This window comes from Falco biarmicus, chromosome 10, assembly GCF_023638135.1.
Source record: "Falco biarmicus isolate bFalBia1 chromosome 10, bFalBia1.pri, whole genome shotgun sequence".
NCBI classification, from domain to species: domain Eukaryota; kingdom Metazoa; phylum Chordata; class Aves; order Falconiformes; family Falconidae; genus Falco; species Falco biarmicus.
This window is the reverse complement of record NC_079297.1, coordinates 35,111,329-35,132,732: the sequence shown is the minus strand read 5'-3', so window position 1 is coordinate 35,132,732 and position 21,404 is coordinate 35,111,329.

Here is a 21,404-nt window from a genome sequence, read left to right as displayed (position 1 = left end):
ATTTTGAGCTTTTCTTTTCCTCCTTGTGTTTTTTCAGATAGTGTCCTGTCTGGAACTCCCATTGCCCAAGAAGAAAGAGTGTCCATGGCTTAATTCATATAGAGCCTTTGCAAACTGTGACAGCAACTCCATGTACACAGCAGACCTGACAACTTTATAGAATAAATTGGATGTGTATGCTCACAGGTGTAAATTGAAAACTTGCATATTTTCCATTCATATTTCTTTGCCACAAGACTTCTAGATTTGGAACCAGCCTCATTCATTTGCTGGGACTGTGAAAGGTAATCACCCTCCTTCACCTAAAGATGCATCATCCCTCAGTTCCATATGCTGGCGTTTTTCTCCTATGCAAGTGAGGGATGCACCTTTCTTTGGGTTATATGGATAGGTCTAAGCCCGTAAAGAGCTACTCTTCGCCAAGCATTGCCACATTTTAGTGACTGATTTTCTCTGCTTCAGCTCTGGCCTGCAGGGCCATGGTCCTACCATGATCCTACAGGGATCATGATTCCTTCTTGGGCTATAAAGTTAAAACAGAACTATTTTCCTTCTCCAGCTTTTTCGTCTCAGTGACCAACAACTTCTCATTGTCCCTTCTTCTGACACATAGGAAGCTGCGGCTCACTGACATCCCAAACTGGAGACTAAGAGAAAGCAACATAACTTTGAGCATTGAGACCACTCTTACAGAATTTGCACCCAAGTTTACATGGCTGTGCTGATCTGAGGACAGCTGAGTACAGATCTTGACAATCTGTAAGTACTTTTGCTAGCATTAGAAAGTGTCCTAAACTATACCATCTCTGTTTCCTTATTGCCAGAAGGTAATGATCCTGTCTACCAGCTGCTTTATATGCCTTTCAGAAATAATCAGTCTTTGAGGTGGACATCATAGCCTGTTGTATTTCATGCTCAGCTACCTTACAGTTTATTGGATTACACATTTTAATCCAGAAGAATTTTACTGATAATGCACAGATAACTCTGCATCTCTATGGATGCATTTATTTATTTATTGTGAATTGTTTCGTAACCTGAAGTAATCAATGCATTTTGGAACAAAGATAATTCTGCTTTAGCATTAGCATCTTTGCTTTAAGCTTACATCAATTCTCTATGTCTGAGCTGACCTGTCTTTGGAACTTTACGCCATTCCTTGCTTCTGGTCATCATAATTAGAAGTCATCTTCCTTTTTCCAATGCCAGGTGTTCATTTGCCTTTAATACCAACAATACTTCTCATAACTCTGCACGCACTTCAATCTTCTCCCAAGGACGGACAGTACAATTTAAACCAGATGGAATCCTAACTGAGTAAGTTATCACTGTGCAAGTGCCACAACCAGAATAAGTGATGAGAAGGTGTGCTTTCATATTTAGGTCCCACAGCTTAACAGAAGGATGTTTTTTAAAGTTGCTGAAGATCATGCATAAGAAATGCAAGTTCCCATAATCTTTCAAAATATGCCTGACCTAGGAGCCCCAACACCAGTGCTAAAACAGCCAATGCAGAAATTCAAAGTTACAAAAAAAAAAAAAAAAGAAAAAAAGAAAAGTTGACTGCATGGCAAGTGTATTTGTTATAGCAGCAGATGAAGGACAGATAAAAAATGTGTTTTGAGTCATAGTTGTGTCAATGCATTGAGTGTTTTCCTACCCTTAAACTTTTATGAGATGATTTCTTATCATTCCATCAGTATAGCTAGCTTTTAATGTTCATATTAATTACCGTATACATTTATTTTGTAGTATACTTTCTGTTAAAAAAGAAAACATACACAGAAGATTATCTTCATTCTGACTCACACTGCAGAAGAAAATGGCCTATATGGAAAATGTATATTACTTTAAGATAAAATAAAGCAGAGACCTGGCTAGGTTTATTGTTTTAGGAAGAATAAATAATTTTTCAGGAACCTGGGGTCTGTTCCTATCCATTAACATACCAAAACGAAATTTCATTGCAGTCTTGTCAGAGTAATCCCAGGATGACAACTGTACAAATACCTCAGAAAGTACAATTGGTGACTGAATTTTTTTCCATATCTGCTTCTGTATTCCTGCTTGCCGCTGATCAGACTGTCAAACCAAGAAGCAATGTTCTGTCAGTGACATTGCTCTGCAGAAGTAGCCATGGGAAATTTTTCTGCTACTCTTCTACCTGTTAGCATTTCACCAGAGCACACACAAAGCTTTCCAGATGAACATCCAACTGCAACAATATACGCATCACCCCCTTTTGTCCAAACTCCCTAGCCACCATTCTGAAATAGCTCTGGCAAAACATAGGCAGATTATGAATTAAGAGATATTTGACAAGCAGTCACAGTACTTCCTTGACCAAGACACCAGGACGCACTCTATAGCACACCTTGACAAAAAACTAAGGACAGACAAGCAGCAGAAGGCTGAACAGCGTATGAAAGAAACTGTTAAAGCGATGACATAGAAGTAATGGAGGTACACTTCTTTTTGATATGTGTATCACATGATATGTATACTGTCAACAGATTCACCTAAAATTATCAACACAAAAGGAGCCAGTATTTATATGGATGTACAACTGGTACAAAATTGCTGAAATTATTGATTAATGGGGTTTATGTTAAAGAACTAAAAACAAGTGGCAAAACCCATGGCCATAACCAACTTATTGCTCTCTCAGACTTTCTAATGGGGAGTCACTAGTTACTGCTTTTACAGAAAGGACTTTAATACACAGGATGTCTATTTACATGTATTCAACAGTCAAGCTTTTATTTAAGGAAATTTTACAAAAAAACTGCATACTTTTGATTGATCCTAGGTCAATCAAAATCATGTAATTAACTATCCTATCATTTTACCCTAAGGTATTTGGTTTCTGATTGAACTAATCTCAGCTTTACTACTAATTTCATCACTATGACCTTGAGCAAGTCTTTGGGTCACAGGCATTCTTCTTTATTCAACAAATACAATAGTGTAAGGTATCTGCTGATGCTAGATGGAGTATAACATTCTCACATGGCCTTCCTTAAATGATTTGTCATAGAAATTTTAAGATTAGCATCCAGTTTCCACTCATAATACCTCTTTCTTTTTGTTGGTAGCTCATACTCTAAGACTAAGGTTGCAAAATATTTCTTTCTCTTCCAGTTAAGTACAAATGGGGGAAAACGTGTGACACACAACTACTGGAGATTAGGAACAGATGTAGCAAGTAGTAACATCAACCAGTAAACTTTTTGGCTAACACTTACCTTCTAGAAAATGTGTGTCTGTGAAAATTCTCGGCACAACAATTCTGTATCAATATGCATAGAAAAATACTTGACAATTAAAAAAAATATATTAGAACAGTTCTCCTTTGCTCAAGCATCTGTGAGGTTTACTACAGGGAAATGGACAGAGCCAAGAAGAGATGACATCGAAAAGGCATCAAGGGAATTACACTCCACATTCATTTCTCTCTGGCAATTTTACCCCAGTGGAGTGGGATTTTTCAAATCTTTTATTTTCTCTCTAGAAAACACTAGGAAGAAAAATACTGGCAAAATATGCATTATTCTTTTTCCTTTGTCCTCTGAAGAAGATTTTTTTCTGAAAATACAGCTCATCTAAACATGTGTTCTCTCAATAGAGCTCACATACCAAGGAGATGTTAGAGCTTGAACAAGAAAGAAGGTGAGCATACTTGCTTTAATTGCAATTTTCCTCTACTAATATTCTCTACCATCTCCTTGTCTTGAAAATCCTACTGACACTGAGGGTGGAACTGAGTAAATTTGCATTTACTTAATATTTTCAGGTGCCATATTCAAAATCAGACTCACCTTACTGTCACAAACAAAACTAGAGAGCAAACCTTTAACTTTCCCCTTCCTTTTGGTGGCAGTATACAGATATAGCTTCCAGGTCACCATTTGCTACAAGTTATTTTTTAGCTTTCAAAACCAACATTTTTGAATGACCCTCCAAATATTACACCGTATGCCTAATTAGAACAGTATATTCTCCTATTTTACAAAACATCCAGTCCAGTCACTTGGATGATAGATCAAACTTTTCCCATCTTGATAGAATGGCTTACTCAATGGATGTAGTCAACACTTCTGCTTACCTGATAGAATTTCTTAAATGTAAGATTTAACATCAAATAGCTGAGCTAAACAATATTCTGAGTTATTCTGTAACTATGATGATGGTCCCACAGGACACTACAGAAACTTGAGTTCATTTGCATGAACATTGAGCTAAGAATATTTAGTCTTCCTCCTCCTCCCATCAAATTTTAAGATCCTGCTGATACAATTTACTTCAATTGCCATAGTTACGGTAAACTTTAACTGTTTTCTGTTATGTAAATAAACATTTACGTAATTAACAGTTCCTTCTGTTGCGTGTTAGAGGGAAAAACTCAAATGCAAGAATACATCTGACTCATACCCAAGTCTTCCAGCTGCCATGCACATTTTCTAACGACTTTATAATTAACTTTTGAATCATCACAAAGACAACACTGTCAATACAGAGTGCTGTATCACAGCAACATTGTGAATATAACAGTTTATATCGAAGATCACTTTAAGAGCTGCTACCTCCCACACAGCAAGGGACAGGGAAGGATGAATTAGACATCCTAAGAAATATTTTCCTTCACACACTTCCATGACTTATTTTGCACTGTTTGTGTTTATTTTCCATGCATTTTCAAAAACTGTGTGTGACCATTTGTTAAGGTGGCTTTTGAAAGGGAAGGAAACAAAGAACAAAACCAGGAGGTAAACTAAAAAATAATTTTGAGCATTCCTTAATGCTTCGCAGTTACTGCTTTTTAAATGTCAATTCTCAGAAGCAGATCACCATAAAACACTAACAGTGAGACTGACAGTCCATGCCATTCAGTGATGTGTTGCATTTAGTAGCATTGCCTACATTCAAATTTTGGAAAGGCTGAATAAAAACAATTTGGAAAAAAAAATCTGATTATAACTTTAAATTATAGGTAACTGATGTCCAGAAAACTGTTTCCGAAAGTGTCAGGATACCTCACAGTTTTGATGCATGTGTCTTCACAAAACTCCTGTCCCAATACTTACAACTGCAGAATTAAACACACAGGCAGCGATACAGAACCACGTAAGTACTCAGGCAATATACAACAAGGGCTCAAAACAAGATGTACACATCCAGCATTCTGAACAAGGAGCTGCCTGGACCAGGCAAGAGGAATGTCTAAATTTTAACTCTTTTCTGTGGATTGTGACTAATACCTTCATAGGTATGACCCTCTTTATGAAAATGAGTGCTCCATGCCTTTTAAAAAGTAGAGCCTTTTCTCAAAGTTATGTCAGAGGAGGATTCTTCATTCTGCAGATCACTGAGTACTCATTAAGTGAGGGCTGACATACCTAAATCTTTCCTGGGGCCTCCTGTTCACACCTGTGAGAATGTAGTTGGACTAGGTGATTGTTGTAGGTCCCTTCCAACTGAACAATTCTATTCTAATACCTGAATCCCTGGGCTCTAAGGCTCCCTCCTCCTTTTGAAAGGTTTTGACTTTGCACAGCATACTTAAGAGTTTCATTGTTCCAAAGACAAGGAAAGCAGGAGTGAGCATGATGCTACAATGCAGAAATTAGAGGGACTCGCTGATGAGAAGAGGGAGGAGGGGTATGGTCTCAGTTAATCCAAACGTTTGAGATAAAATATAGCTCACAACCTGAGAATAGGAACTTTGGTATGGATATAAGCCTAAATTGTGTAAGGTGATTTATGAAGATGTTTCTCAGTTTATGCAAAGAGAAAAATTAATAAAAAATAAATAATTTTACATTATCTTGACCTGGAGAGTGTGACTTAGTTGAACATACCACAGCAGAAGGTTGCTGATGTGTAAGGGCATGCAGAATGCGAATAACAGAGTAAAATAATCTTTCTCTGCCCAGTCTGAAGAACAGTTATTTTTCCAGCAATGCTTCCGTATGTTAGAAACATTACAGAGAAAAAGTATTTCATAACAACCTGTAAGAGATGTTTGCTGTAAGCAAATAGCTTAATAAAAAGGCTAAATCAAAAGCAGGTCCAGGAGATAAGTGATAATATCTTCTCTGTACTTCCCCAAGACAGAGGTCAGAGTAAATTTTCCAGTTCAAAACAGTACTTCACCAACAGTGCATTAAGCGTTGCTCTAGTCAGGCAAACCTGTATTTAGATAAAAAGAGTGTATTTCCTGCTGTGGTGGGTTAAGGTTGGCTGGCTGCAAACTCTCATCCAGCAGCTCTCTTAATAAGATGTTTCTTCCTCCCTCCTCTCTCTCACTGCTACACAGCATTTTACCCTTTCTTAAATGCATTTCCACAGAGGCGCCACCAGCTTGGCTGATAGGCTCAGCTGTGCACTGCGGTGGGACTGCTGGAGCCAGCTGGCAGCATCCATGCCTGGCACAGGGCAGTCCTAGTCTCTTCTTACAGAGCCCCCCCCTGCAGCTCCCCTTCACCAAAATCTTGCCACATAAACCCAATACACTTGTATGTAAATTATTACAGAAATATCTCTTTATCATCTCAGAGAGCCACATGTTCCAAGAAGGATCTTCTTCTAGTATTTTATCCCAGACTGAAAATGCTTGTCTATAAACTAACAATACAATTAGACATTTACTCTACAGGTATTGAATCGAAATGCTAGCACTGTCTGACAAGAGGGAAGCATCCTTCTGTAAATCATCCATAATTCAAAAAAGGTGTTTAAAACAACTAAAATGGTAACAAATGGTCAACTTTTAATGCAGATTTATTAAAAAGTGCTCAAGGTAACAGGATATTACGGCAACCGGAAGGCTTGAGACAGGCACATGAGCTTTTGAAGAAAACTATTATAATAAAACAAAACGTAAATCATACTTCTAGCCATCGCCCAAAAAATTGTTTTCTGTTATTGTTAATTGCATTTGGGAGTAGAGCTCTTCTCTTTCTTTGCAAGAGATCTATGGAATACGGGTATGTCAAAGGAAAACCTATTTTCCAACTCTTCTCTTGTCCCAATCTCTTTGTTTTCATTTTGTCATCACAGGAATCTTTTCAGATTGCATCATTCAAAACAAAACAAAAAATCCCCCTGAACTGACCGAGGATGTATGAGATTTTAATATGCTACTAACTATACAAGGGACAATATTGATTATACACAAAACTGTATCAAACACACAGAATATTGAACTGATTAAACATGCAGAACATGAAACATGGATTATCTGAGTTTTAATAGGAGCTACTAGCTCCTGTAGGAAAACTCGCTCTTTTGATGAAACACCATTTTCATGTTGTGACCCTGAACTTTTCAGGTCTCTTTCATGTAAGCTACTATGTGGAACATAGCCAAAAAAACCCACCTGTGAACAGGAAAAATCATTTTTAACTGAGGGAAATTCAGTGAACTTGGAAAGAGCAGCTCACCCCAGCCTAAACAGGGATGCAGAGATGAGATTCGCATGCAGGTTGCAAGCAGCAATTTTGAACTAACAGAATTTAGGTTTAGAAAGCTAAACAGTATTTGTATAGCTCTGTATGTTATCTTGACTCCTGTTATATAAATAATGTTAAGCACACCTGAATGAACTTGGAAGTGATTGATGCCTAATTTACAGCATTTACCTTCATAATAAGCTCTCTAATTGAATAAGAAGGTATATCCTCTTCATGTGATTCCTGAGAAACTACCACACACTCTGGTAACTCCCATTTCACAAAGTAAATCTGAAAAATATAAAAGGAGTCTGATGTGAACAGATTAGTGTATACTACTGAGTAATTAAGCCTAACTTAGGTAAATGTATACGCGCAGTCTATGTGAGTCTCAGTAAAAAGCTTTCTTATTTGATTAGCTGGAAGAGAACAAAATAGAGGCAAGGATACGTTTCACATAGTGAAAATGAAAATAATAGAAGCTTTCTATATAAACAAATATTTGCATTCAATCCAGGACAGGTATGTCAGAATAACAATTGCCCAAATATTGTCACTTGAACAGAAAAATGCACTGGGGTTTATTTCCTTCATATCTTTCATTGCCACCATTCATATTCTCTTTCCCTATGCCCCACGCAGTAACCACATGCATCTCACAAAAGCTACTTCGTGTCTGGAACTGCTTCAATACAAATATCACTCAACAGATAGGAGTCAAGAGTTGCAACAGAACAGTAAAAAATCAAAAGCTAATAAAAAAAAATAATAATCTGGTCAGTACTGAAAAATACCATGAATCATACAGCACTCAAGTTGCATTTCTGTTGTGGTTTAACCCCACACAGCAACTAATCCCCAACACAGCCACTCGCACACTCCATCCTGGTGGGATGGGGGAGAAAATCAGAAGGGTGAAAGTGAAAAAACTCGTGGGTTGAGATAAGAGTTTAATAGCAAAAGCCAAAGCCGTGTGTGTAAACAAAGTAAACCAAAGAATTAATTCACTACTTCCCATCAACAGGTAGGTGGTTCAGCCATCTCCAGGAAAGCAGGGCTCGATCATTCATAATAGTTACTTGGGAAGACAAAACACCATCACTCCAAATGTTCTCCCCGCACTTCCTTCTTCCCCCAACTTTACTTTTCTGACATGATGTCATATTGTCTGTAATATCACTTGGGTCAGTTGGGGTCAGCTGTCCCGGCTGTGTCCCCTCCCAGCTTCTTGTGCCCACCCAGCATATTTGCTGGTGAGGCAGTGTGAGAAACAGAAAAGACCTTGACTCTGTGTAAGCGCTCATTAGTAGTAACAAAAACATCCCTATATTATCAAGACTGTTTTCAGCACAATCCAAACCACAGCCCCATACTAGCAACCATGGAGAAAATTAACTCTATCCCAGCCAAAACCAGCAAATTTCCCAGTAACTTTTTTCTGGACTCTGGGGAAAACCTAATGAAAATATTCAAATTACCCTAAGCATTGCTAGTTGCAAATATTTTTCCATGAGACACAGCCTGAGCTTTCTCTAGCTCCCCAGTTCTATGACTCATTAGTTTGCATAACTCCTCCGTAACTTAAGTCACAGAGACACAGTATTCGAAAAGACAGATCTGGAGCACCTACAGGCCTAACACCTCTATCCATATGCTGCACATCTACTTCAGAAAGCTGACTCAGTAGCTTCTCTCTGTTGCAGGTTTATGGCTTATCCTTGTGGGATATAGATTGTTCAACTTCTACAACAGCAGTCATTTTGAGTCAAGGAGTTATATTTATCTACATAATCAACATGTCTTTTTAAAGGTGACTTTTTTTGCTGGGTAAGTTCACAAATTCTACTGTGGCACATTTATAATGTTCATTTATTTTTCTTTAAATGTTAGGAGGCAAGGCTTTTTGGGATGATTTTGGATTGCTTTTCTTGCACATCAATGTGAAATAAAAAATGTAATGGAGACTTGACCGCAGTGTCTGTTGTCCTTTACTTTGCACACCAACAATCCTGGCAAAACCTAGCAAAACTTGGTATCCCACGCTTGATGCTTGTAGCTGCAGATGTGTATGCAAGGGGAAAGGAGTGAAATTCAGGGGAGGAGGTATGGAAGATGATAAAATAAAGTAATTTAGAGATCTTGTAAGTAAGTATCACTCTCCCATAACATTCCACATTTAATTTTATTATGTAAGTTCCCTTATAGTGTGATATGCCTCTGATTACAAACTGATTGGGGGCGGTTGACGAGAGTTAAGAAGACCTTTTTAATACCTGTGATTCAGAGGCAGAAAGAGAAGCACAGTCATACACAACCTTTATATTATTTATTCACTCCCTGAAGCTAAACTACACCTTCAGATTCAGTTTTTATTTTCTTACACTTACTGTGTTTTTCTCATACTTGGAATATGTTTCCTAGAATAAACATCTGAACGCCTAACTTGTGGTGCTGAGGAACAAACCAAATAAGACACCACTGAAAAGGACATGACTAGTTCCCATTAGGTCTGCTTTAAAACCTGGAAAAAATCAATAACATCTTTCACTTTGATTAGGAGATTATAAATAATGCTGCAATTTACCCTACTTGCTGGCAGATCTAACTTACAGGAGGCACTAACGTGCTGTTAATGGGTGACTATCAGGAAGAGGAGGAAATTAAGCAGTTTCATGCTTGGCAAATCTAGCTCACCATATGCTACTGTTCATCTATGGAAAGTACAGCCAGCAACATATCCATGGTAAAATTATTTTTTATTACAAATGATTTATAAATTTGTCTTGTCTCTCACATATCCCCTACCTTGTGCCCTGGCCGTGGTGCTGAAAACAAAAACTAGTTCAGGCAAATGTTTCCATCAGTTTCTTCAAGAGTGGAGCATAAATTCCTCACCCGGGGAGGTGCGGTGCCAAACTCTCAACCAAACTAAAATGGTAAAGTTCATTGGAATTAAACCATTCCATAACATGCTGCCTTCAAAGGCCTTAAGAACATTGTTCTGGTTTTGGCTGGGATGGAGTTAATTTTCTTTTCAGTAGCTGGCACAGTACTGTGCTTTGGATTTATTATGAGAATAACGTTGATAATACACTGGTGTTTTTAGCTGTTGCTAAGTAATGTTTACACTAAGTCAAGGGCTTTTTGGTGTCTTAGGCCCTGCCAGCAAGAAGGCTGGAGGGACACAAGAAATTGGGAGGGGACACTACCAGGACAGCTGACCTGAACTAGCCAAAGGGATATTCCATACCATAGAACATTATACTGAGTACATAAACCGGGGGAGCTGACCAGGGCCTTACAATCACTGCTCAAGGGACTGGCAGGGCATCAGTCAGCAGGTTTTTGGATTTTATTCCTCTCTCCCTCTGTCTCCTTTTCATCACAGTTGTTGTTATTATTATTTTCATTATTATATTTTATTTCAATTACAAAATTGTTCTTATTTCAACCCACAAGTTTTACCTTCTTTATGATTCTCCTCCCTGTCTCACCAGGGGAAGAGGGGAGCGAGTGAGCAGCTGTACGGTGCCTAGTTGCTGGCTAGGGTTAAACCACAACAAACCTATATTAAGCACATGCTACTAGTCTCTAGTCAGCATTCTTCTGAAGGAAAACTTCAGAATGATGAACAGTCACTGGCACCTAAAGAATAATACCTTGCAAGAACAGAGGTAATACAACACACTCCAAGTACCCTATCTTGGCCATTTCTATTTATGCCAGCCCCACAGCCTCTCAAGAAAGGTGGTGATAAATATGGACACCCTAACAGGGTTACATAATATTTGAGACAGTCCTATCTCAGATAACAATGAGGTTTTTTGATCAATATTCCTTTCATCAAGTCTTTTCCTCTACAAGTCATAATACAGAATTGCAGTGTTTGCAGTACAGTCCCACAGTTAGTCTGACTGGCTTGAGAACCCACCAAGCAGGTGAACGCTCCACAGAAAGCATGTTTAGTCAGTAATTCGTTTTTTCAAACTAATTTAAAAGGGGTTTGTTTTTTGGGGGTGGAGGCAGGTTTTTTCAGGTGCATGTTTTCAAGAGTCTATTTTACCATCTTTGAAAAAAAAAAAAAAGTGTGAGAAAAAAACAGTGCCAGTTCTTCTGAACATGTAACTGCCATGCATGTACACTGCTAAGGTGACATATACTCTGTTCTCTCAGTCCTACCTGCTCTCTCTTCTTCTGACTCCTTACTCCACTTCCATCTCTTCCTATGTTACTTGTATAATCAAAAGGGCATTAAGACAGTCCTAATCAGCATCTTCCCTAAATCAGGATAGGATTCTGTGTTTACAGCCAGTTCAGTGATTTCTTCTCAGTTTTAGACAGTACAGAAAAAGTTCTGAATTCCTCTTTGGGATTATTAGAAAATATATATTATATAGGAAGGGAAAAATACACCAATATTCAGCACTTTCTGCCAAGATCGGATAGAGAAACAAAAGCCCCAATTTGCCCCACAATTAGAACTACCAACCAATCCTCTCACTCGAGGGCCTGACTGCCTATTACCGTCTCTTCCTATCAGTTTTGCAGTGACATGTTATGTAACATGTGAGTACTTGGTAGACTTCTTTTACAGGGTTCATTTCTTAGACAAGACTTGCCTTTTCACTTCTATTTACCTACTTCATTTAAATGTATTCTTTTTACAAACTAAACTGCTTATGTACACAATAGTTTTATAGATGTTAGTGCTAGTTCCTTCTTACGTCACTAAAGCTATTTCAAGCTATTGCAAAAAAAAAAGAGTGACAAATAAAAGCCACGTTAAGAATGAGTGAATATAAATCTATATTTGATCAATCATGCACATGTTGGTTTTTCCAGTCAAGGAATACAGACAAATGTGATTGAAAGATATTGCCTAATTTATTTGAATGACACACACTTATATTTATTGTCTCTGCTCTTTGCAGACTTACTTGCTTTCCAAAGTACACTTTTTATTTTCTTAAATCTAGCTGTAAATGACTCAAATGATGTAATTTCCAGGAGCTTCCACTATATAGCTTCCTTCCCTTATTTTTGAATTCAGAAATAATTTATATTCCATTTCTTGACATCTATAAGCTTTGAGTAAGTGTGAGCAAATGTTATATTTTCCTTGACAGCTATCTGCAGTTCTGATTTTTCCTTATTCATGAGTTAATCATGTTGGTACACTGAATAGTTATGTCCTTCTTAAATGTATGGACATCTTTAGTGTGTGATAAACATGCACATTTTGACAGCAGCAAAACTAATAGGTATTGATAATGCCTGCATTGCAATAGATTGTCAAGAGGCAATCTAATATTCTTCATCAAAAAGAGAAGGAAATACATTGATGACTGAACTACAACAGGATAGTTATAAGAAAGAAGCCCTACGGAAAGAAGCCCTGCAATCATTATATATGCATTTATATGCACATATTACATATAGATTGACCAGTCCCTTCACATTTGGTATCACTAGTACCACCTGCCTTCTAGCCCATTGTACTGACCTCAATTTTTTAAAGCAACAGTTGAGGGGGAAGCAGAGTTTAAGGGGTAATAAATAAGAGCATGTCATTACAGCTTAGGATTTTCCTTTTATATGCCATCTTAAAGTCACAATAACATCACTGCACACCCAGTTTGAAAAGAAAACTTCACAAGTATGGCAACTTTTCTAGTAATCACACAAAAATGTAAGCATGATTGGAAAAAAGGTTAAAAGATAAACGCCAAGAAATGTTGCACATAAGAGCAAAAGCAAGAAGCCTGAAACAGGTATCATGATTTGCAGAGTACTGTACACTGTAGACCATTAATCTTCTTAATAATTGTTAATGAGATTCAGAGTGTTTTTATATCTTGGCCAAAAACTGAAAACAAACTTAGATAATGGTACTGAGGAAAAATCAACATACGCCTATGGAAGTGCTGGGGTTTTTTCCTGGCATTCATCTGCCCCAAGTCATAATCAAATGCAGCAAACATTCACATATTTTTCATTACTGCCAGTGGTCACCCTGCATCTGCAAAACTATGATGAGACAGGGTGAAGCAACACAAACTGGTACTGACTGTGTTGTATCAATTCTGTGGTTATATTAAGTGCTTTATGCCCCCAGGTATAGACATTTCTTCTTTTCCTTAAGTACTGAAGTATTTTTTCAATTTAAAAATACATACTTTAGACCATGTTTCAGTTCATACATTTATTTTCAGAACAGTGAAAATTAGAAAATGCACTGGGCATTCTTCCAATCCCACAAATACAGGCTGCTGCTTGTACAACTGTCTTACCAAACACCATAACTCTATCCCCAATGAAGGATTTCTGCCTTCCAGAACTGTATTGTAACAAGCTGCACTAACATGCAGCTCAACAGGTAAATGATATTTCATTCATCGCGAACACAGATATGCACTTCCAATTTAATTGGACATAACACACTTATTTTTCATTAACTGGATTCTCAGTCAAAAGATAAGGCCATTAATAATCAGTGATTGCTCTTTGTGGAGCAAAGAGAATCTTTCAGCATCTCTGAAATTGGATCACTTTAGTACAGAGAAAACTCAGACCAGCTCTGGGGAAGAACAGTGAAGAGAAGCTGATGGTTATTAAGAAGTAGCTCTAAATTCTCAAAACTGAGATTACCATAGTCATACTGACATACTGAAAATGAAAACTCCTTTTTACAATAGAGAACGAACAACGCTCTCATTGAAGTAGCTGCCTGGCCCAAGATAAACACTCAGTGAGGACAGTCATATTTAACCTACCCAGTTTCTGAAGGGAACAGACAATAAATGTTCTGGGAGGAGCTGAAAAATTAACAACAGCTGCTTGCCATAGCTGATAAAAAAAATAATGATTATGAGATGGCATATATGTGGAGTTTGCACCCATTTTCACATTTGTGACTTGACTTATGGCAAGTTCCTGGTGCAAGGCAAGGGCATTCCGGTTTTGTAAACCAGTGCCCTTATGACTGTATGAATAAAGGATTCCACTAACCATTTCCTAAGAAAATTAGCCTCTTCCTGTAACATAAAAATAGACAGTTCTCATGTGTGATAACATAGTGATATTATGTCATGTTTGTATGCAAAAGAGCATGTCAATGAGTTTTGACTGTGACCATAGGTTAAAATGCCATATATTCTGTTGCAGTTATAATCATCATACTAAAATGAAGTGCCTGTTAAAGCATCTAGATTGAAAATGGGGCCACAAACAGAACTTTAAAAAGTGAAAAAAACCCCAACATTGTTTAGTTTATGTTTCTACATTTAGGCTCAATAGCACAATTTATTGTCTGCTTAAATACATTTTAATTAATATACTTAAGCATGTAGGTGTATTTTATTTCTCAACATTTACATGCCTTATTATTACTTTAAAATAATTTATATTATTAAATTTATGGGAGATTTGCCATTATTTTTTAATGAATGCTTTGTAACTACATCTGTTGGGGACAGACTTAGACCAAGACAAAGAACTTTTAAAGATCTAACTTTCCCATTTTATAGCAGTAGCACATATCTGTCCACCCAGACATGAACCTGTTGTGCTAAGCACAAAATAAACTTTTATTCAATTATATTCCTCAACTCAGGGATCTTTTAATTCAATGTTTAAGTTAATGTCACATTTTAATTATAAATGTGAATTAATTAAACTTACGGCAACTATCACCACTGATTAAAAAGAGATTTCGTATATTCCAAATACTCCACCAAAAGTCTTATCTTTTTGTAGCACTGTTTTGCTGAAGTAGGAACAAGTGCTGTATTTTGCTTAGATCTATCTAAGGCAGTTTAGCTGCTGTGGCCAAGACTGCCAGCTAAGAAACTTCATAAAGGATTCAGGATTAAAACAGCAAGAGAAGAAAACTGGAAATTCAAGGCCCTGTAAGGAGCTGTGGTAGCAATCTCCCTAACAAAAACACAGTGTATTTTGGAACTTCTCACATCTTATACAAAAAGAGCATTTGTCATTTGGAGGAGTAACAATTTTGGCAACCAAATATTCTCTTGACAAGCCATACACTGATTCTAACGCTTCGTTTCACCGCATTTTTAAAAAAGCTGTTAGTGACATTTTCAAATCTTTCTGCTACAGAATTTGGCATGAGATAGCATAATAGATAATTAAAATTCAGAGTGTTTGCATGCAATGTAATGAAATACCCACTAAAAAGGGCCACAGTAAAGTAAGTCTTACTGTTCCACAGCTATGCTTCTACTAAAGTCCCACTCAGGTGGGACACAATTGCTTTTAACCATCCAAAAAGTGTAATGCTAAATGCAGAGATCTAGTATGATCAAGAAATGCATTCAAGCTAAAAGAGAAATTAAGAAAGCTGTTTCAGATTATTTCTCATAAATCACAACGTTGACAGTTCAGAGTCACTTAGGCACTTGAAGTTATTGTGCATTACATTACTCTCACCAGGAGGGGTTAGATCCAAAAAACAATGTAAGCTTTGTGTTCAGGGTCTCCCCAGCTGACTGAGCCCTGTCTTTCCTATCAGGGCTCCCTCGGATTTACAAGCTGACTTTCTCACAGTTATTTAGTCTCAGCAGGAATTCAGGGATATCCACCACCACATTCCCACAATTTTGGTCATGAAGACACTCAATTTTTTTGTTTAAACTTTCTCAGGCTGCAGCAACACTTTGGAGTCAGTGTTCAGCCCAAGTCTGACTCACCAGAGTCAGATGGAGTTAGGCATGTTCAGAGCATGCCAAATACACCAGTCGCTTCAAGGAGTTCAAATGCAAAGTCAGTTATTTCCTAGTTTTATAGTGCCAAGGAAGGACATAGGACATGTAGACATCTTAAAGCAAAGTCACTGATTATGAGGCACATAAGTAACAGATCTTTAGACACTTCAGGAATTTTCTGCTAGAAACCTCAGGCACAACACAGCATTCCAGGCAGCACTATTCAGACTGATCTTATTTAGAGGCCTCAGCTTTCTAATGCCATTTTGTAACATCACAACAAACCTCAATAGAGTATAACTGGGTGTTGCAGTTCACCATGTAAGCTCTTTTAGGCACTCTACCCCAAAAAGTACAGTATTTTCAATGAAGAGAGTAAGTCTATTTGCTGGCCTGCCAAGAAAGAACAGTTTAAAATGTTGTGCTTAAGTGATAATCAGTTCTTAGAATGTTTTAGCAAAATGAATGATACTAAGGATACCTTTACTGACTATAGTGTCCTCTAAATGCAGGTGAAGAGAGCACATATTAAACATGTTCTGTCAGTTATACATATACATATGCATGTGTCAGTCTCTTCTCCCAAGTAAAGAAGCGATAGGACAAGAGGAAATGGCCTCAAGTTGCACCAGGGGAAGTTTAGATGGAGTATTAGGAAAAGTTATTCACCGAAAGGGTTATTACATATTGAACAGGCTGCCCAGGGAAGTGTTGGAGTCACCATCCCTGGAAATATTTAAAAGACGTGTAGATGTGGCACTTAAGGACATAGTTTAGTGGTGAAAGTACTCAAATTTAGGATGGCTGCAAAATAAATGACTCTCCAAACCACACAGAAATAAGGTGAATTGGATTTTAAATCAAGAGCTTTTAATATAAAATTAGGTTACAGAAAGTAACCTAGGTTACAGATGAGTCTGCCCTAGGATTCAGGGCACCCAGCTTCCTGTTAGCTCCCTCCCCCCCACGCCCCAATTTTAATTCATTCCTTTTGTGTTCACTTCAGCCACTCCATCCCCTCAAATCAATTATACATGCTTTAGCTTCCTGCTCCAACTCTGATGCATGTTCCTATTATCCTCCTCCAAACTCAAAGACCATCCATCCTTCTCCTGGGTCTAGGTATGAAATTGCAGGAGACAGCTTTGTCCCTCAGCTAGATCCAGGGCATCCCTTTTCCCCTTTCCCTTTCTGCTGTTACAAAACTGAGAGAATGGAGAAGCAATGGTAAACCTGATCCAGTTTCAACTATGTGGGGCAGGGAGAATTAGCTTTCTGTTTCTGCATTAATCCTTTTTTTTACAGGAGGTTTGACAAATACTTTCTCTCTAGTATACGCTCACCCAAACACTAGTCTGTTGATGAGGAGAATGTCAGATATGCTCTGTCATCTGCAGCAACCCTAACCAGTTGCTTCTTTCTGGAGATAGGGAAGGAAGAAAGCTTTCAATTCAAACAATGCCTGCAAGTCATGCAAAGGCTGAGCTATGAGATCTCTCAAGATCTGGCCACGCTGGCATCAGCATAGGCCTAAAGTAAAGAGGGTTCTTTTCAAATTCTTATCATGTTTCCTTCTTCCTCCTTCCTTCTGCTTGAACTTAAGCAGAGTTTACTACAGCTTGGCCTTTAATTGCCAAAACCCCAGGAAGTCAGAATCTTTTCTCTCTAGACACCTGTTCTATTCTCATTCACCGTCCTGTAAGACAACCTTACCAGACAAGTAATATAATTTCTATGTTATGAAAAGCAACTGCTGCCTCTAGTCCACAGCATTTTTCATCCAAAACCAAATAAAGCACTTCTTAATAGCCTTAGCATAAGACATAGCATTTATTTACACAGAGGAGAAATTCATAGCATTCCACTTCCAATCAAAATGCACCATGCTTCATCCTGCAGTTGGTAAAGATGAACAACATCAGAAATACTGTTCTTTTCCTGAGAGAGTGGTGTCACATCACACACCCTTCAGAGCCCCTATGTGGTTGGTTACTCAAGAAAATGCATCCCCAGAGCCTTCAAAAGGCCTGGGCTTTCAACCACTGGCATCCTGTGACCTACATAAAATCTGTAAAATTAAGCAAGGTCAAAACGGGAAACTTCCTCCATCTGTCTCCTCAGGATCAGCAGTTTTCAGAAAAGCAGAAGAACAGTATCTTCTTTTTTTGAAGATAAAATACAATTACTTTGTATTCACAAGGCAGAAAGCAAATAAGCCAAATGAGCCTATAATAATGTACAACGTTCCAGATAAGGAGAAAAGGCTGTTTACAAATCTTAATCTAGTAGCTCCTTTTCTTTTTAATATAGTTCTTCCTTCCAATGTTTCTTCAGTCTCCAATGACCAAAATCAATGAATTAAATGGGGATGGGGTGGGGTGGGGGTGGGGTGGAGGGAATACGTGTGTGTGGTGTATGTGTAAGGATTTGTATCTCACCAGAGGAAGACACAAGCTTTATCAACAGGATCTCAGATCCCAGAAGAGGCCTATCCTCTGCCGGTAGATGGCATCATTATTTCTCTTTAGGAAAAGGGATCAAGGAAAAACATCTGTGTTACCAGCAAAATCTATGGCCACTGCAGAGATATTTTTGCTCGTTTATTTTCTCATTAAAACAGAATTTTTTGCCTTAGCTGCTGTTTTTGTATTCCAGAGGACAGTGACAGACAAAAGTAAGGCCATACAGAACCTGACCACACCAGGAGGCTGACAGAAAGCAACAGAGAATATTAAATCCTACTGTAATGGCACACTAAAGGTCTGGTATTTTGTGCCTGTGAAAAAAAGTGCATAGAGACAACTTACAGAGACATTCCTGTATCTAATTCCAAAAGCATACAAACTTTTACATACTTAATAATTCGTTACAACATTTTCACATACAAAACCTGTTTTTTTTTCTTTTAATCCTCCTGTGCAGATGCCCTGAATCACAGTATTTTTAAACTCCTATTTCCACAAATAGGTGGTTAAGTGATGCATTAATTCATTAATAATCCCATTAAATAAACTACAGCCCCTACATAATACATATGGTATGAAGATGTGTCAAGGGAAGTTCAGACTGGACCTTATATTCACTGAGAGTGTGGCTGGTCACTGAACAGGCTCCCCAGGGAAGTGGTCATGCATCAAGCTGGTCAGAGTTCAAGGAGCTTCTGGATGATGCTCTCAGTCATATAGTTTAGTTTTAGGTAGTGCTGCAAGGAACACACAGTTGAACTTGATGATCCTTATGGGTCCCTTCCAATTTGTGATGATTTTATGATCATATTTTTATCATATCATTCTTTTAAAATAAAGATTGAGGTTATTATGATTTATGATTCTATGGGATGCATTAATATCTATTTAATATGCAATAATACATATTAAACAACTACAGCTCTGCAGCTGAAGAAGGTGGCAACTATCTTCTAGTATGGGTTAATTTTAATTGGAAATGTCTAGGTTTGGCTCTGTATAAAACAATATTTTATTAAGAAATGCATGCTAGAAAGTATTTTTGGAAACACAAATGACACTTCAATAGAATGCATCAATGAAATAAAAGGACCTCAGAATCACTTGGGTAAAAAAACGTCTATAGTGCATAAAATACTTCATTGTCTCATTGGTTTGGAGTTTTTGGCCTAAAATGTTATGCTACTTACAGAAGATATGGTATAACTGCAGATTTTAGAAGAAAGGTATTTGCCACTCAACCTGAAACTCAAAGATTTCTTATACCTAATAGATAGCAATTCTCTAATCTGTCCTAGGCCTTGTTCTGTACATTACAATAGTATAATAGACTATTTAAAGTTGGCATATTGTACACAAAGCCATATTTTTTTGCACCATTGCAGAATCATTAGTCTGTTATTTCCTGTTTTATACACTATACAAAGTTAAGCAGACTTTAGTGATGTTCTGTACCACACCTTCAATATTCAGTCCATAATGACAACTAAAGAAAGAGTAAGAAATAAACTTGATTTGTGAGAAATAATAATCCTAAACTATCCTTGTAACCAGTGATTAGAGAAAAACAAACTATTTACAGGCTAGTGTCTGGGGTGGGGGACAGAAGGCCCCACTTTTTTTTTTTTCACTTCTCCACAAATTTTTGCATTCTGATTTTAAAATCCAGTGTCTCAACTGCCTTATTTTCAGCACCTACCACATCTACAGACCATCAGCTGACATTTTTTCCTGAGGTCCTTAAGAGTTCTGATGTTTTATCCTGTATGTCAGAAATGACAACAGAGGATGACCAAGCCAAACACAGAGAATAACTGATGTCTTGTTTGGGACATAGCTTTACAGTATTCCTGCGATGTTCAGGAGCTGCTCCACAGCATTGCTTAAATACCAAACATACATTGCTGCTTCTTAGTCCTCTCCATCTCCAAGAACAGAACCCAGTGGAGACTAGCACATTTTTTACTACCTTATATTTAATCTTTCTCTAGCATAGATTGATCAGAGAAATTACTGGACCTGAGCCTGTGAAAATACAGAAAACCATCCTAAAACAACTGACAATACTGTTCTGAATCTGTTCCAATACTTGGCTAAGAGGTGTGAAGACATGGGCCTGCCAAATTCCCTGAAAGATAGAACAAAAACAAACTAGTAAGCCAGCCTGGATGAAAAGAGGGTGGGAGAACAATGCTTTTATGTCACACTCCGAAGAAAAAGATTTTGTATTAATGCCTGCATCTAATTTGATCTGATACAAACTACCAGACAGTTTTCTGTTTTTCAGCACTGAAACAACTTCTCAACTGTACGATAAAGAAAAAGGCTGTACGCATGCATGCAGCTGAAGAAATGTACTTCCAAAGCTGGATGCACACAGCTGCAATGAATCTTTTTGCTTACTATGCCCCAACATTGGGTGGGGCCAATATATTAAGCTACAAGGGAAATCAGAAGTCCTTTTTAGATTAGCTCCTTGATTACTTTTTTTACTTTACAAGTATGTATATGTATACATACACATATATTCCTGCAGAGATGTTAAGCGAAATCCATTTATGTACTATCTTTTCTCCAGGTACCCAGAATTCCTCCAGTAGTACTGCAGCCACCACTTTTTCTTAGAAATACTAGGGTAACTATCAAGAAGGAAGACAGAATATACTGAAAAAAATCATGCTAGAAGTAATTCCTGTATTCTAAAAGGATTATCTACCCACCACTGAAACATAGTTAGATCTGGTATGAAGCGTCCAAGCTATTTA